The sequence below is a fragment of the Scomber scombrus genome, chromosome 14 (genome assembly GCF_963691925.1).
Source record: "Scomber scombrus chromosome 14, fScoSco1.1, whole genome shotgun sequence".
In the NCBI taxonomy this organism is placed as follows: domain Eukaryota; kingdom Metazoa; phylum Chordata; class Actinopteri; order Scombriformes; family Scombridae; genus Scomber; species Scomber scombrus.
Window position 1 is genome coordinate 27,207,587 of NC_084983.1, and position 18,850 is coordinate 27,226,436.

Here is an 18,850-nt window from a genome sequence, read left to right on the forward strand (position 1 = left end):
CCTCCTGCTTTAGTACCACAAGCAAATAACATACCAAATGGCTTGGAGCCAGGGGGGGATCATTGGGGAGATTAACATCAATAAAGCATTAAAAATAAGTTGTTGTATATCTGCATGAATAGTAAATAGATGATGATGATGATGATGATGATGATGATGATGCTGTTAATCAAAGTTGACTCCAGAAGAAACATGATGACATAACTCCTCTCAGTTTAGTGGATCACTGCGATGTTAGTTGTTGTGGAAAGTTGGTTAAAATCGACTCCAGTCAGCAGTTTTTTGGGTTTTTTCTCTCAACGTGTGTGTGTGTGTGTGTGTGTGTGTGTGTCCTGTGTTCTTCACTCACTCGGTTAATAAGAGAGGTGGGCAGCGGTGGGCTAAAAGTCGTCGGTTCAATCCGCTTTGACCAGCACGATGAACCTGAGTGAGGTAATTGAAGAGGCAGTGTAGAGGGAGTAGAGCCACCCCCCCTTCCCCTTCCTATTCCTCTTCCTCTTCCTCATCGTTATTATTACCACCACTGAGGAGCCGCTCAGTGGCCGATCACACTGTGGGTTGGACTGGACCGCTTCAAGGTATGAATGTGTGAAAGTGAGAGCGAGCGAGAGAGATGTTTAGAAGCAACAAAAACTTGGATTTCTAACAATCGGTTTAAATTGGGGAGGGGTGGAGTTAAAGCTCAGGGTTATATAGCAGCATGTAGTAACGTAGGTAGGAAATACACAGGTGTAGTAAGTCATCTAAACACTAAATGAAGGAGTATCTTTGATTAGACCTCCCTGCTACAGTACAGCTCCAGAAGCCCTTTAACCCTCCTGTTGTCCTCAGGTCAAGGAAGGACAGGAGGAAGAAAGGAAGTAAGGAAGGAAGGAAGGAAATCAGTAAGGAGGGAGGGAGGGAGGGAGGAAAAAAGGAAGGAAGGGAGGGAGGGAGGAAGGAAGGAAGGAAATGAGTAAGGAGGGAGGGAGGGAAGAAATGAGGAAGGGAGGAAGGAATGAAGGAAGGAAGGAAGGAAATGAGTAAGGAGGGAGGGAGGAAGGAAAAGAGGAAAGAAGTTAGGAGAGAAGGGAGGGAGGAAGGAAGGAAGGAAGTGAGGAAAGGAGTATGGAAGGAGGAGGGAGCAAAGAAAGGGGGAAGAATGAAGGAAAAATTAAAGAAAGAGGGAAGGAGGAAGGAAGGAACAGTCAAAAGAGACGGGGTCAATTTGACCCGGGAGGACAACAGGAGGGTTAAACACACTTAATATTGTTGTTTTTTAACCCTTTACATGCTGTCCATATTCTGACCCGTTTCATCACATATTAGAAACTATTCCAACTAATGATATTAAATGTGGAGAATTCATATTTTTGACATTTTGAATGATTATGTGTTGAATATATTTCCTTCTTTTTTATGTTAAGTTGATCAAATTTCAGGGTAAAATCTAATCTCAGATGTAAAAAATGGGTCAAATTAGACCCTGGACAGTATGTAAGAGTTAATGTAATTCATCAGTATATTTTATAGAGAGTTTGTGGACAAAATAATGCAAAAAAACTTCTATATAGATGGATATATAGAGGTTTTGGTAAAGAAAGGAAACTGCTTCTTAAACTTTGAAGCAATTAAACCTCCGGGTCAAATGAGGCTATGTTATTATTCTTCCTACATTCAGTCAGTGTATATTTTGGCAGATGCTGTAATGATTTTTTTTTTTACATAATTTAATAATCATTTAGCAGTTGTTGATTTTTTTTTTCGACAGCTGCTCTCAGTGTTTTGGCCACGGATGATTTGTCCTATTTGGAGTCGTGTCAGTGTCAAATGTTGCTTTGAAAACTAACATATCCGACAGCTGATCACTACAAATGTTTTATTGCTATGAAACGCTGCTCACCGCTCAAATATATGACCTCACCTTTTTATTTAACCTTCGTGTCGTCCTCCCGGGTCAAATTGACCCCGTCTGTTTTGACTGTTTCTTCTTTCCTCCCTTCCTTCCTTCTGTCTGTCCTTCCTCCCTCCCTCCTTCTCTCTTTCTTTTCTTCCTCTCTCTTTCCTCCTTTCCTTCTTTCCTTATTCCATCCCCCTTTCTTCCTTGCTTGTCCTTCCTTCCGCCCTCCCTCCTTCTTTCCTTCCCTCCTTCCTTCCTTACTTCCTCCCTCCCTCCCTCCTTCTCTCTTTCTTTCCTTCCTTCCTCCCTTCCTCTTTTCCTTTCTCCCTTTCTCCCTCCCTCCTTCCTTCTTTCCTCCCTCCCTCCTACCTTCCTTCTTCCCTCTGTCCTTCCTTCCCTCCTTCCTTCCTTTCCTTCCTCCCTTCCTCCCTCCCTCCTTTCCTTTCCTTCCTTCTTCCTCCCTTCCTTTCCTTCCCTTCCTTCCTTCCTTCCTTCCTTCCTTCCTTCCTTCCTTCCTTCCTTCCTCCCTCCCTTCCTTCCTCCCTCCTTCCCTTCCTTCCTTCCTCCTTTCCTTCCTTCCTTCTTCCTCCCTTCCTTCCTTGACTCGAGGACAACAGGAGGGTTAAAGCTATATTTATAAATGTGAATAAAATACTTATACTGTGACCTTTCTTCATTACTCCCCTCTTACAGTTCCCCTCATATTTTCAAATATTATGAACTCAAGTGTTTCAATTGCTGTAATTTTGACCTAAATAACAGAAAGTTGGTAAAAATCTGCACAAGTTATACCCTCCATATAAGCTGTATTTTAGGATCAGCTAATGAAGCTACAGCTGGACTTCACACAGTGATGGAGGGAGTTTGAGGAAGTATGTCCTCTTCCTTTTTATCTACTACATCATGGTCATATTGTTGGATTGTATCCCCTCTGTTAAAAGAATCAGGATGGATAAATGGATGATTATATCAATACTATAATAATAATAATGATTGATTTATCATTTAACCCTTTACATACTGTGACTCATAATTAGTCTCTACACCAATTCACATCCATCGAGTCCCCATCAGTTATCAATAAATGGTTGATTAATCGCTAATGAAGTGTATTCTATTGATTTATTGAAAGAAAAATACATTCACAGTCTCTGTTTAATGGTCCAGGAGAACATTTGATAGATTATGAAGAATAAAACAACATGTTTGAATGCTAATTTTTGAATTTTGTAACACACACAGGTCAAATTTGCACATTTGCAAATATAAAAATGTGAATCAGCTGTGCAAAAACATACAAAAAATGCATTTTATTTCCATTTTTGCATATTCTGGGGTCACATTAGGAAAAGTCCACCTAGCAGAAATGTGTATTGGTTGTTTTTGCAGCTCTCACATGTTTAAAAATAGGTCAAATTTAACCCTGAACAGTATGTAAAGGGTTAATTCACCAAGCAACGACACTCACATGATCTGTGAGGGTGTACTTATGCACAGCTGTGATTGGAGCCAACATGCTCACAGTGATAATGCTACGATGGTAATTGCTAGTAAGTTTAGTAGCGTATTAGCACACTGATAGTTGCTGATAGGAACATAGTTCATTTAGCAGATATTTGGTCATTACACCAAATCATATAATATTGGACAGGTGTAAATTTGGACCTGCTGATGACATCATCTGTACCAAATGTCATGCCGATCCATGTAAAAGCTGTTGAGATATTTTATTAATGACAACAACTCAACCTCAACATGGTTAAGCTTGTAGGAAAAGTCAGAGAATCATCAAAGTCATCAGGATTCATCAACAGTTGAGATAAAAGGGGTCAACTGTTGACCTCACATTGAGTTCAGATAGAGGCGACATATCAAACATTAAGTCAATGCAACGATGCAAGTTGATGCAAATTGCTGCAAAGTCGTGTGTGTGTGTGTGTGTGTGTGTGGGCTGAAGATGTCTCAACTAGAGCAAAATGTGCTAAATATACAGACGAAGATGAGAGGGAAGAGGAGAGAGACTGAAGGGAAATAACAGAACCAGAGTCTCCGGTGACTTTCGAGTTCAGTCAGAAGATGAACTCAACACACACACACACACACACACACACACTGGTGCATCTCTTACTAGCTAGCATACAGCCAGTGTACAGTACAGGCGAATAAACACAAACGGTCCAGTGGTCAAACTTGTGCGAATGACACAAGTTGAACAAGCAACATGACAGCTAAACATGCCCTGCAGGTTCTCAAATGTTTTCCTTCATCCATTACTGATTGTTAGCTTGCCAGGCAACAGATTGGCTCCCCTTTCTCTCTCTCTTTTTCTTTTCCCCCACTTCCCTCATGCATATCTGCAAGACACGACACACATGGACCGAGATGATTGACACAGTCGGCGAGAGAAAAGAGAGAAATAACACATCCAGACCTGCTGTGCACCAAAGACATTATGCAAAAGAAGGAAAGTCACCTCTCGAATCCCAATATTGTTTGAGACCCATGAGGTATACAGGTTGGGTTCAGTAGGGAGAGAGAGAGAAAGAGAGAGTCAGTGAGAGGAAAGCGATAGTGAGAAGGAGAACGGCATGAACCAATGCGCAGACAGGAGAGGTGAGAGATGACGAGGCAAGAAAGCGTGGAAGGAGCAACGGAGAGGACAGCTGGGAACAGAGAGAGAGAGACTGCAGGTGTTGATCGAGTGTCCACGAGAACAAAAGTGCCAGTCGCAAGAAAAACCCAGCGCGGTGATGACGGACACGTGGTGGAGACAGCTGCTAAAAAAAAAAAAAAAAAAACATGAATAATGAATTTTAGGAATGGTGTAGCGATGAATACTGCAGCAGGGAGGAGGATAAGCTCAGAGGTGCTTTCCCTGCACGACTCCTAGTGTACCTCCAGCGAGCACTCATGAATTACTTAGGCTAAAAACTATACCTGTACACACTTCACTTATACACACACACAGACGCACACACACACACACGCACATACACAAGATGCATAACTACATTAGAGCACAGAGGACGTCACCTAAAAGTCAGTAAAGTTGATTTGGAGCCAGAGGACGAGCTGCTGCGTCCTTCAGCATCTCAGCACCTTAAAACAAATCAACTTATTTTAGTGGTCTGATGACAGCCTTCACTGTCCTTGTTTAGCCTTGAGATACACACTTTAATGTGTGTGTGTGTGTGTGTGTGTGTGTTGACAGATGGAAAGATAATGCATTTTATGTGTATATGCTTGTGCACAGCCAGGTGTCACACTTGGTAATGTATCTTAGTTCAGGACCTTTTCTGGCACATCTGCTTATCTTTGAGTGTTTCCACGGTGATGACCCTCAGGACAAGCATCTGCTGGCACGAGACTGGGGCGGGGGGGGGTTAGGGTTAGTGTCCATCAGACTACCTGGATAGTAGTTATGGGTCAGTGACAAATAAGGGTTGGCAAGATGAGCAATTCAAAAATGACATTTGCACCATTTTTTTTACCAAAAGTAAGAGTGAATGCTCCTGAAAATGTCAAATGGTGTAACCACAAAATAATGATAAATATTACATATTTTATCACCTACAGTGTATTTAAGTGGACTTATACTAATAATTACTTCATTTAACCTTTGTGTCGTCCTCCTGGGTCAAATTGATCCCGTCTGTTCTTTCCTTCCTTCCTTCTTTCCTTCCTTCCTTCCGTCTGTCCTTCTTCCCTCCTTCCCTCCCTCCCTCCCACAAAAAAAGAATGTGTGCAAGTTATTCATACATTTATTTTCACATTTTAACCCTTTTTTAAATTTAAGCTAAACCACATGGACACAAATACATGTCATTTATCTCCAATTGTTACATCGAGACATTAAATTATCTACATTTCAATAAAAACTGAAAAACTTTATATCACATCAAAACGTCCATAGTTTCCATAGTTTCTGGTTTTTAGTGTTTTATTTCTTCTTGTTACATAAAAATAAAATAAAAGACTTTCTCTTTTTTGCTCCAACTACATTTCAGAGGGAAATGCTCTTTATTGTAGTACATTTATCTATATGGTGTTTTTACTGTTCACATTAATATTTTACATTAAATGTGAGATAAGGTGATGAAACTGTCACTTATATCTTTTAGTTATTGTCTTCCTTCTCAACTTCCTTCCTTCTCTGCTTCCTTCCATCTTTCTAATGCCTTATTTCTTACCTTTTTTTTTGTCCCACTTGCTAGTTTTCATTCTCTACAACCTTCTTTATTTCTTATTTTTCCTTTTTATCTTCAGTTCCTACTTCCTTTTTTTCTCTATTTCTTTCCTGGTTTACATATGTGTCCCATTTTCCTTCCTTTTGCTTTCCTTTTATGTGTTTTCCTCACCTTGTCCTTCTTCCCGTCATTCCCCCTCTCTTCCATCTTAGTGTCTCTCTACTTAAGATGTATATATATGTGTGTGTGTGTGTGTGTGTGTGTGTGTGTGTGTGTGTGTGTGTGTGTGTGTGTGTGTGTGTGTGTGTGTGTGTGTGTGTCTCCAGGTCCACTCTCCTGCCCAATTATCCAGACAAGCAACCTCACATCTGTGTACAAACAACAATGCAAAAAAAAAAAACAGCTTCACAGAATTCATCATTAATTTCTTATTCTTGCTCTTTGTCAGGAGTGGACTGCACACTAACTCCATGTATGCATGTGTGTTTATTTTTCTTCTGAGTGGGATTGTGTGTGCATACATGTTTGCATGCATCAATGTGTGTACGAGTGAGTGTGGATGCTCTCTGGAGGAGGGGAGTGATGGGGTGGAAGTGGAAATTGGAGGCTTACTTCCTTTCCACTAATTACCCAGCAACAGTCCCCACTAATTGTCAGGGCCTCACATGCATTTGATGTCTTTAAATAACCGGCAGCATGAAGTCAGGCAAACGAGGCAGCGAAACGACGAGGAAACGAGGCAATGGCAGAACAAAGCAGGTTGTGGCTCTGCTTTGAAGTTGTGTACGACCCGTAACCTCCAGAATAACTGCTGCTGCTGGATGCTGCTGGATGCTGCATGTGCCTCCGTCTCATCAGCTGCAGGATCCGTCTGTTCATTAGATGGGAGGCAACGTTCGAGTTCTGCATTAAATTATTACACATCAAAAATAAAAATTCACTCTGCTAAAAAAAGAATAAAAAAAGACCCAAACATGACTGGTGTCCATAGCTGCCTGCTCCCTGCTGTATTTATTTGAAGCTGTCACTTACAAGGAATGGATGTGAATAGTCGCCTTTTTATAAAGAAGAAAGAATCTGAGGTATTTATTAAGGTTGTAGAGTGTGTGATATTGTCAAGTGGGGAATCCTCATGGTCCTTTAGTCCATCAGAGAGGTTTTGCGATTAAAGAAAAATAAGGTCTTAACTGTGATGTAGCAGCTGATACCTCAACAGAGTCGTGTTCATGCTGCATGAAATGTAGAAAGATGAATAGATATCTAAATGGAATATTATTAACCCCAAAATGGAAAAAACTGTGTTATAGCAGCTTTTAACCCCTTACATACTGTTCAGAGTCACATTTGAGAGTTTTAAAGACACCATATACACATTTTATTTTACTCAGAATTGTCGTAATCTGACCCATTGTATACAAAAAAGGGGATTTTAGTGCAGCTGATACACATTTTGATATATGCAAATGTAGGAATTGAACCTGTACTTATTTGAAAAATAAGGGTGTGACTTTGGTTTGAGAACAAATCCCATTTCCTGTGTTTTATACAGACATTTAAAGGCTAGTGCGATACAAAATCCAGGAAATAATGACGGTAATAATGAAAGTATAGTATCACCTAGACTGGTCAAATCTGGACTGGATTGCCTGAAAGAGGCCAATGTCTCTTTAAAACATAGTTTCAGGATTGTGAAAGCTTTATTCTATTTGTGAAAATGCATTAAAGGCAGATTTCACAGTTTTTTCTTCATATGTAGAAACATTAGATCATGCAGCAGTCTGTAGAGAAAGTGGAGGGGGAAATTGCCCCCTAGGGTTAAGATATTATGGTAATCATAATAATCATGAACGTATATACTATATTAATACAACTCTTGACCCCCTCCCCCCCTACCACCCAGCAGTACAATGATCTCTGCATGCAGATACATATTGATTGTGACGCGATTCCAAAAGTGTTTTGCAGCCTTGAATCGACCGGTCCGTCAACAGGAGAGACGGAGAGGACAGAACAGTTCAACACATTACACTGTAAAAGAAAAGCTACTGTTCACACAAGAATTACAGCTTCCATTTAATCTTTACTAAATGTTTCTAAATGCTCGTTTTAAAATGTGACCTTTCAGTGTCTTTAACCCTCCTGTTGTCCTCGAGTCAAGGAAGGAAGGGAGGAAGAAGGAAGGAAGGGAGGAAGAAAGAATGGAAGGAAGGGAGGAAGAAGGAAGGATGGGAGGAAGAAGGAAGGGAGGGAGGAAGAAGGAAAAGGAGGGAGGGAGGAGGAAGGAAGGGGGGAAGGAGGAAGGAAATGAGGAAGAAGGAAGGAAAGGAGGAAGAATGAAGGATGGGAGGAAGAAGGAAGGAAGGGGGAAGAAGGAAGGAAGGGAGGAAGAAAGAAGGAAGGGAGGAAGGAAGGGGGGAAGGAGGAAGGAAATAGTAATAATAATAGAACCTGATGATGTAATAGAACCTGATGATGTAATAGAACCCGATGATGTCATAAAGTGCATTTATAGATTATTTATTTATTTAGAAGGAGCTTTAATTTAGCATACAGGACGACTGCTCGAAGCTCAACTTTATAAGAACAAACACTGAAATCCAGTTTGACATGAATATTTAATGTGAGAAACAATAAAAAACGAATGAATCGAGAGTAAAATTGGAATGGATTTTCTTTTCCCTTTTTGTGTGTGTGTGTGTCGACTGTTGACAGATGGGGCCTGGTTGTATTTACCTTGAGGTCTTTATGTGTGCATGTGCTCAAATCTGTTTCTAAATAAAAAACGGTATAAGGTCCCAGGTCCTCCAGAGAGGGACAGACGGGAGGAGAGAGAAAGAAAAAAAAAAAAGCGAGTCATTCCCATCTCCTGTCTTCTCCATAAATAGCTTTATCTCGCCCTGCCACTGAGCGATACTGACAGCCTGCATTAGCAACCTGGAACTGATTTCACTTAAAAGAGTTTGAGTCCTTTGAGGAATTGATTTGTCTCGTAGAAGAAGAACAAAAGCCAACACACACACACACACACACACACACACACACACACACACACACACACACACACACACACACATACACATATACACATATAGAGGTCTATCTGAAAGTTAGGGAAACTTGGGCGTGGAAGACAGACAGCCGAGCGGAGAGATAGACAGGCGAAGTGCTCCAGGGAGCTGATGGGCTTTTGATTACATAAGTAGAGCAAATAGATTTAATAATGAGCCACATCACATAAATAGGCTACACAGGGAGAGGTGGGGGGGCCGAGGGGAATGTGTAACGCCTGATGAATTTACATAGATTCCTCATGGGCCACATGGTAAATTTCCTGATTTAATGTCCTGGGAAGTGAGACATCCTGCTTTGGAAAAAAAAGAAAAGAAATGGCTCCTGTTCTTGCAACAGCTGACAGCTCTCAGTTAGCATCGATTTGGTGATTTGTGGGTAAAAAAACCCAACAAGTCTAGACATCATTAACAAAACTGTGCTAATAGAAGCTAATTAAAATGATAACAGAGCATTTTAACCTTCTTTCCTCCCTTCCTTCCTTCCGTCTGTCCTTCCTTTCCTTCCTCCCTTCCTTCTTTCTTTCCTCCCTTCCTTCTTTCCTTCTTCCCTCCTTCCTCTTTCCTCCCTTCCTTCTGTCCTCCCTTCCTCCCTCCCTCCTTCTTCCCTTCCCTCCTTCCTTTCCTCCCTTCCTTTCTTCCTTCCTCTGTCCTTCTTTCCTTCCTTCCTCCCTCTCTCCCACCTTCCTTCCTTCCTTCCTTCCTCCCTCCTTTCCTTCCTTCTTCCTCCCTTCCTTCCTCCTTTCCTTCCGTCTTCCTCCTTTCCTTCCTTCTTCCTCCCTCCCATCCTTCCTTCCTTCCTCCCTTCCTTCCTTGACTTGAGGACAACAGGAAGGGTTAAACGGCTTTATTTGAACATATAATTAAGACCTGCTTCAGTTTGTAATATAGTTGTTAAATCAAACCTTATGTGGAGCCTAAAGCCTAAAAAAAAATCTTTCCCTTTTCAAACATATTGAGCTTTAATTAAAACACCTAGATGTCTTTTTTCCCTCTTAATCACCAAATGAATGCTTATTGGGGAGGATTTTATGGAAGAGGAAGTAAAAAACACCTCTAAAGCTGACTTGTAACCTTCTATGGTGAATAAAAATGTGTAGTAAAAGATTGTGTAGTTATAGTGAGAGCCGGCTCGGTTTGATAATTGTCAAATGTGTCACTTATACGTACGTTTATCTTAACAAGCGGAGATTACACTTTAAAGCGTCTGATTGTTTCTAAAAGTAGATCAGCTTCTCTTTTAAGTACGTGTGCCAGAATACTTGAGCTTCAACAAGGCAATAACCAGCTTTCATCCCACATAAGAGTCTTGTTCTCGGCTGCAGGTTGAGTCGTGAGAAGGCGGGAAGAGAATAAGTCCACCTTTAATGACGCCTTAATTAAACCTACTTACTATTTATTTTTTTTAAAGGAAGGAAATGGAATATATAATAGGTAACAGATTACTAGTTACTCTGTTTAAAATGTAATAAGTAATGTAACTATTTCAATTACATTTGACAATTACACTTTTCTAATTTTCAACCCAATGTTTTCAGCTGTCAGGGTAAATGTTCCCTCCATCTGTCCTTCCTTCCTTCCTTCTTTTCTTCCTTCCTTCCTTCCTTCTGTCCTTCCTTCCTTCCGTCCTTCCTTATTTCGTTACTGCCATCTGTCCTTCCTCCCTTCCTTCTTTCTTTTCTTCGTTTGTTCGTTCCCTCATTCCTTCCTTCCTTTCTTTCTTTCTTCCTTTCTTCCTTCCTTCCTTCCCTCTTTCCTTCCTTCCTTTTGTCCTTCATTCCTTCCCTCCTTCCTTCCTTCCTTCCCTCCATCTGTCCTTCCTTCCTCCCTCCCTCCCTTCCTCCCTTCCCTCTTTCCTTCCTTCCCTCCATCTGTCCTTCCTTCCTTCCTTCTGTCCGTCCTTCCTTCTGTCCCTCTTTTCTTCCTTCTGTACTTCCTTCCTTCCTTCCGTCCTTCCCAATCCAGTGGGCTGAATTGGACTCCTCAGTGAGCTGGTTCTGTATGTTTGACATCCCTGATTTACGTGATCATTTAAACCCAAATCATCATCTTTTCTCCTAACCCTAACCAAGTAGCTTTAGTGCCAAAACCGAACCTTAACCCGGCTAAAAGTCTAAACGCTACGCCTCTGAAATGCTCCCGGTGGGGTAGGACGCAATCTAAACCAGAATGATTCACTGCTGCTATAAAATAATTCAAACGGCTTAAAAAGAACCAAAACAAACCCGAAGTACAAGCAACCCAAAATGAAAGAGATCAGGAGTCAGAGCCGCAGCAGCCTGCTGGATGATAACCTTCACAATCCCAACGCCTAAAGGTAATCACCACTGTGGTTGGGCTGCAACATTGGAAAGTCAATAATTCAGATTTTGACACCGTATCCTTTTAGCAGGATGAGAATTGGCCAAAGGGACGAGATTAATGGCGTGGTTGTAACACCGGCTATTGTTAGTTTCCATTGGGTCTCGTATCTATGCAATGACCGGGTTCTGGCTCAGAGCGAAAAACATTTGCTTGAAAGTGTTAGTTTGACTCTGTGGGATTGTGTCAGGGTGAAGAGTGGTGTGTGTGTGTGTGTGTGTGTGTGTTTGTGTGTGTGTGTGTGTGTGTGTGTGTTTTGTAGCTCTTCTTTATTTATGAAGAAGTTTTAAAAAAATACAATCATGGAAAATAGTCTGTTTTTCTCATGAATGAAAGATAAAAATCTCTCTTTTTATCCCGTCTGTTTGTTGAGGGACCTTTAGGCTTTAAGTTTTATCCTCTTTCATACTAATAATTACAACGAAAGCAAACAATTGATTGGTTCTATTAGATTCATTCATGCATTTTTCATTTCTACCTGCATTTACTGATTGATATTTTTGGCTACTTGGAGGCGCCAGAAACACAAAGACAAAAGTAAGACTAACTGAATGCTCCTGAAAATGTCAAATGGTGTAACCACAAAAGAATGATAAATATTACATATTTTATCACCTACAGTGTATTTAAGTGGACTTATACACATAATTGTATGACAAAGAAAATCTTTTGGAGTATTTCTATATTTAAATTTTAAATCATTTCGTCAATACTCAGCATGAGGTATCCTAAAAACAACCATTTTTTCTAAATAATTTGCGACAAATGATGTAAGACTTGTTAAAAACCATAGTGTTGTGTTGCTTTAAGTGGATTATATTTATTCAGCATTTTAGTTCTGATTTATTATCCTGTGTATAATCAGACTTTTATGAAAAATTACTGGTTACATCACGTCATTGACCCGATACTCAATTCACCTAAACTGCTGCGTTGCTGTTTTACTCAAGTGTGTTTATATGTGTGTGTTTGTGTGTGTGTGTGTGTGTGTGTGTGCATGTAAAAGCAGTAAAGTAAATGTGAGTCCAGGGAGCAGTTTTTCGTAACATGAGACCCCGTTTTTTTGCACATTGAATTACGGCGAGCTCGTACAAACCGCTCCGTCGTGGGTGTTGAGGCTCAAGAACACACATTGATTTGTTTGTCAAAGAGGGGTGAATAATTCTGATGAGGTATTGATTGCTGTAAATCAAAGCATAAGTCACCTTGGTTAAGGGCAGCAGGGCCTCCGCTGATAGATTGTATGATGTATATATGATTATTGAACCCTGAAACAAGGCATTGAAAAATGAGCACTTTGCTGACTGGCTGTTTAAACGTATCATTCACGGACTGATTTTTACTGACAAGCGAACGAAAGAAAAACACAGTTGCTAAACACTGACTTTTTAATTTTCCTAAATGGTTTCTTACTGTTTAAATTTTGCGCTGGTGTCTCTATAGCATGACCATGAAGCAGAGTCACGTGTTTCCAGATTGGGGAGGAAGTTGTTGCCTAATCAGTGTAACAGGCGTGCATTGTCTTTGCTGAATGAAGGAAGGACCCGGACCTCGACCAGCTGCTGGTTGCTCTTTTAATGAAGGCAGAACGGTGGATTTGTCTGTACAAATCAGGCGGGGAGTTCCGGTCCTCTGAAATGAGGCCAACGCGGAAGTAACTTAAAACTGCATTCTATCAAAAGGCCACCAGGGGGCGACCATTTTGGTGTCAAAAGGACTTCCGTCTCTATACAAGTCAATGGAGAATTCACCAACTTCTCACTTGATTTCTAACCTCAGTAAACGTTTTCAAAATGTGTTTATGGTCTCAATCGCTAGTTTAAAGCCTTCTTCAATGCAGTATGATGTTCATTTGGGACATTTTGGCCTCCCTGATTTTATATGTGACGATAAAGCAGGGTATGCATTAGGGCGTGGCTACGTCGTGATTGACAGGTTGATTGGTTCACAGGTTCAGGAGGGCGCCTCATGCTCCTCCTGATGCCCATATAAGTAAAATCCATGTTTTTTTATTTTTCCCAGCATGCACCTGAAATTTTCAAAATGGCGCTGCTCAGATCCGATACTATTGGCTTCCGAGCAGCAGTCCACAAACCAATGGGTGACGTCACGGATGTTACGTCCATTTTATATAGTCTATGGTTTATTGTTCTTAATTTCTGTCTTTCCTGTTAACCCTTACATCCAGTTTATATTCTGGCATTCCACCATATCTCCTTTATATCTCTATACATAGAGATATAATAGAGCAGAGAGAGTTTATTATTCAGTTTTTTACGCTTTTTTGTGAATGGAGAAAAAAAGCATTTACATTCACATTCAATTAAATGTGAATAAACTGTATTTTTGAATTCTGATGATTTTTGAATAAATATGGATTAAATACTCAATAAAGATGAATGTATCAGCTGCACAAAAATGTTAAAATATTTCCCATTTGTGTATATTCTGGGTCATATAAAGGGAAAAGTCATCAAAAGTTATAGCTACAAGAAAAGTTTTTAGGTTGTGTCTTCTTGTCTGAAATATAACACTGGGTCAAATTAGACCCTTGACAGTATTTAAGAGTTAAGACATTAACCTCAGTCAGACTGCATGTACTGTTCATGTGTTTTCATGCTGAACTCAGTGTGTGGTCTGTTGGTGCCATGCAGGGAAATGCTGCTAGCTTTGGTGAGTTTCTGAACATTCATTTCAGAACAACTCATCTTTATAAAAGTCGTGTGTGTATCGTGCTGTAATGCATAAATAGTGAATTGTCCTGCAACTATAGATAGAGAGAGAGAAAGAGAGAGAAGGTAATCTCAGTAATGCCTTCTCTCCAAAATGTAATGCACATTGTATTTTGTACCTGAATGGCCTTCAAACGTGTTCTGCGTGTGTTTATGTTGCTTCATTTCCTGAGAGCTCAGAGTGATTACAGGCTAAACTTTCCACCACATGTGCTTATAGCAGCTAATGTAGCCTGGAGCTGCTAGCATCAAGCAATACTACCAACTTAGTGACTGTCTTGCTACATTTGCCGACTTTTAAGATCCTATAAGTGACTTTTTTTTCTGTTTCCCCTTCAAAAAGAGCGACTAGCGAGAAATCTGCAGACTATAGGCAAGTCTTAATTGCTAAATAAAAATAATAAAAAAATTGTGGGCTAATAACCGTAAAATGCAGGACATTTTTTTATAGAAATACTATGATTAAAATAAACTACCAACAAAATACAACATGCATATTTGCAAATACACACACACACACACACACGGGATAAAAGATAAATACAGTATATATATCGCTTCTCATGCAGTCCTGAGGATACTACAGTCATGTGACACGAGTCGGCTTAAAAAAAAGTAACAAAAGTACTGGAAACGTTAGGAAATGATACAGCCAGAGAATCAATACCAAATGAGGAGCTCGTATGTATCGATGCCACAGTATTGATCTTCACGATGAAGAAGAAGAAGAAGAATATCACAATTGTCCATCATGAGTCAAACAGTGTGCAGTGAATGTGTGCAATGCTAATTCAGTGGAGTACTCTTATTTTTTTAAGGGCAAGGCCGACGTTCAGCATTCAGCATTCAGCCAGATAGAGATTGCCTTTCCGCTCGCTCCTTGTCATGTCCTTGAGTTGTGACTTCAGATTCAACCTTTTTGTTTCTTCTAAGAAAACACCAGCGCAGTATATTAGAAACTCTTCTATTGATTTCACAGACATGTCCTTGTATTGGGTTTTTTGTCTCGCCTGCAGTAAAAAGAAATATTGTAAAAGCTCGTACGGCCTTCCTCAAATGTGTTTTTAAATAAATGGATAAAGGAGCAGAATGAACATTTCTTATTCAATTTGTTGATTCTTTCAAAGTTTCCTTATTTACATTTATGAAAACACCTTTAATTTGTATATCTACAGTTGTACCAGGTGGGCAAGTTAGTCTGTCTTTTGTATAATTACCAGTTTACATCATATATCAACATGTACTTTATTTGTTTAGCACCTTTTTATCCCTCCTGTTGTCCTCGAGTTAAGGAAGGAAGGGAGGAAGAAGGAAGGAAGGAAGAGAGGGAGGAAGGAAGGATTGAAGGCAGGATGTAAGGGAGGAAGGAAGGAAGGAAGGAAGGGAGGGAGGGAAGCAAGCAAGGATGGAAAGGAGGAAGAAGGAAGGAAGAAAGGAAGGAAAGGAGGGAGGAAGGGATGAAGAAGGAAGGAAAGGAGGAAGGAAGGAAATGAGGGAGCAAGGAAGGAAGGAAAGAAAGAAGGAAGAAGGAAGGTAGGAAAGGAGGGAGGAAGGGAGGAATAAGCAAGGGAAGGAGGAAGGAAGGAAGGAAGGAAAGAAGGACAGAGGAAAGAAAGAGAGAAGTAGGGAAGGAAATAAGGAGGGAGGGAGGAAGGAGGGAAGGAAAGAAGGAGGGAGGAAAGACAGACGAAAGAAAGGAAGGGAGGAAAGAAGGAACAGTCAAAACAGACGGGGTCAATTTGACCCGGGAGGACGACACGAAGGTTATATAATAAATGCAGCTCAAAGTGCTTTACAACTAAATAAAATGCTCAGTAAAAAGTGCATTAAAGTAATCAAATCAGCTTGAGATAAAGGCATGAATCTGAATTTCTGCATCCTTTTGATTTATGAATGGTTAAGCACTTTGTTTTTAAGGTGTAAAAACAATGTTTTCATCACCTTGTTAATGTTAAAAGTTAAGATCTGAATGTAAGATAACACCCCCTTTATACCAGGTGGGTAAGTTGGTATAGCTACAGTGGAAGGAGTAAAGTTAGTCTCTCTTTGGTGTAATGACAAAAAGTTTACATTATATATATATTTTAAAAAGTACTTCTCTCAGCACTTAAATGTCTGTTTTTGTGATTATTTGCACTTGAATCCCTGCAGTAGCTCCGCATTCAGAGGAAGAACTCATCCCAATCATCTGTGTGAGCTGATATTTTACATTATTTGTGTCGGAAAATAAATATGCATTAGCAAGCAGCGTGTGTGTGTGTGTGTGTGTGTGTGTGTGTGTGTGTGGTGTGTGTGTGTGTATTTCTGCTTTTGCGCTTTAGCACTTTTCACGTTTTTTGGGAGGTTTTTTTACATGAAAGGAGGAATCACTGCCGGCTTCCAGACAAGGCTTCTTCTCCCTTTTTTTTTTAGCCGCGGAGAAAATTAAATGAGTCAGGATGTAAAAATGTATTCATTATTTGATTTCCATCTCCTCCTGACGGCCCGGGCTGCTGAATAACTCCGCTGTAACCGGCTCAGCACAAGTGCCTCTGGCGCACGGCTGTAAGTGCACAATAACACCAGCGTATCATTTTAATGCAGATGTTCCCGGCAGAAGCCCATTTCACTGTCGGTCAGAAGCTGAATATAATGCCAGTCACTAGAAGCTCTTGTTTATTGTGTTGTTGTTGTTGTTTTTTTTTTCCTATGGAAGTATCACAACCCCCATAATAAACCCTGTTTACTGACTGGAACGCTGCTGGAGTATGAATGTGGTATTTCTATGGCTTAATGGTAATGTATCTGTGCATGTGTGTGTGTGTGTGTGTGTGTGTGTGTGTGTGTGTGTGTGTGTGTGTGTGTGTGTGTGTGTATATGTGTTTATTTACATGGACATGAGTGCAAATGCTTGGTGTGGTTTTATTGTTTACCGGAGGGTGGAATTAGCCGCGAGGGGAATCGAGACGGTGTGCTTTCTTTCCTGCCCCCTACCTTCCTTCCTTCCTCCTTTCTTTACTCCGTCCTTTCCTTCCTTCCTTCCATCCTTCTTTCCTCCCTCCTTTCCTTCCTTCTTACTCCCTTCCTTCCTCCTTTCCTTTCTTTCCTTCTCCCTTCCTTCCTTCCTCCCTCCCTTCCTTCCTTCTTCCTCCCTTGCTTCCTTCTTCCTCCCTTGCTTCCTTCTTCCTCCCTCCCTTCCTTCCTTCTTACTCCCTTCCTTCCTCCTTTCCTTTCTTTCCTTCTCCCTTCCTTCCTTCCTTCCTTCCTTCTTCCTCCCTTGCTTCCTTCTTCCTCCCTCCCTTCCTCCCTCCCTCCCTCCCTCCCATCCTTCCTTCCTCCCTCCCTTCCTTCCTTCTAACTCCCTTCCTTCCTCCTGTCCTTTCTTCTTCCTACTTTCTTTCCTTCCTTCCTTCCTCCCTCCCTCCCTTCCTTCCTTCTTCCTCCCTTGCTTTCTTCTTCCTCCCTCCCTCCCTCCCATCTCCCATCCTTCCTTCCTCCCTCCCTTCCTCCCTCCCTCCCTTCCTTCTTTCTTCCTCCCTTCCTTCCTTCCTTCATTCTTACTCCCTTCCTCCCTCCCTCCCTCCCTCCGTCCTTTCCTCCCTCCCTCCCTTCCTTCCTTCTTACTCCCTTCCTTATTCCTTTCCTTTCTTCTTCCTACCTTCTTTCCTTCCTTCCTTCTCCTCCCTCCCTTCCTTCTTACTCCCTTCCTTCCTCCTTTCCTTTCTTCTTCCTACCTTCTTTCCTTCCTTCCTTCCTTCTTCCTCCCTTCCTTCCTTCTTCCTCCCTTCCTTCCTTCTTCCTCCCCTCCTTCCTTGACTCGAGGACAAATTGCCCCCAAATGCAAATATAAAGGTTTTATTGTTATATTGTCAATGCACAGTATTTTTAAGAACCCCTCACACATCTGTATTGAGTTTTCTGATGATGTGCACGCTCATAAGTCGTGTATATCTGTGCATGTGCATGTGTGTATATGTGTATATGTGTGTGTGTGTGTGGTTTTATTGTTTACCGGAGGGTGGAATTAGCCGCGAGGGGAATCGAGAGCCTGTGTGTTGCAGTATATATGTGTGTGTGTGTGTGTGTGTGTGTGTGTGTGTGTGTGTGTGTGTGTGTGTGTGTGTGTGTGTGTGTGTGAGCTAATATTGACTGTATGAGTGATGGTCATATTTACCTGTTGAATGGATGGCTGCTTATGACTAATGACGGCTGATGATTTTTTCATTCTCTTAACGTTACGATTTTTTTTTTTTGCAAGGATGGTTTAGTGTAAATTAAAAGATACAGAGGCGAGGCGATAGATGAAGAATGAGTCATTATTGAAAGCGTCCGTGAATCCTCGGCGGGGGATTATTAACAAGTGTGATGGAAAAAATGGTTTCTCATTTTAAATAGCTGAGTTCTCTAGTGAGAGTGTGTAGCTAAAAGGTGAAATTTCCCCTCACTCACGCCATCATTTTCACCCTAAAGTACTATAATCTATTCTCAGTTTCATCTCCAGCTTCCTTTTAACTTTCCTGTTGTCCTGGAGTCAAGGAAGGAAGGAAAGGAAGGAGGAAGGAAGGAAGGAAGGAAGGAAGGAAGGAAAGGAGGAAGGAAGGGAGGAACAAGGAAGGAAGGGAGGGAAGAAGGAAGGGAGAAAGA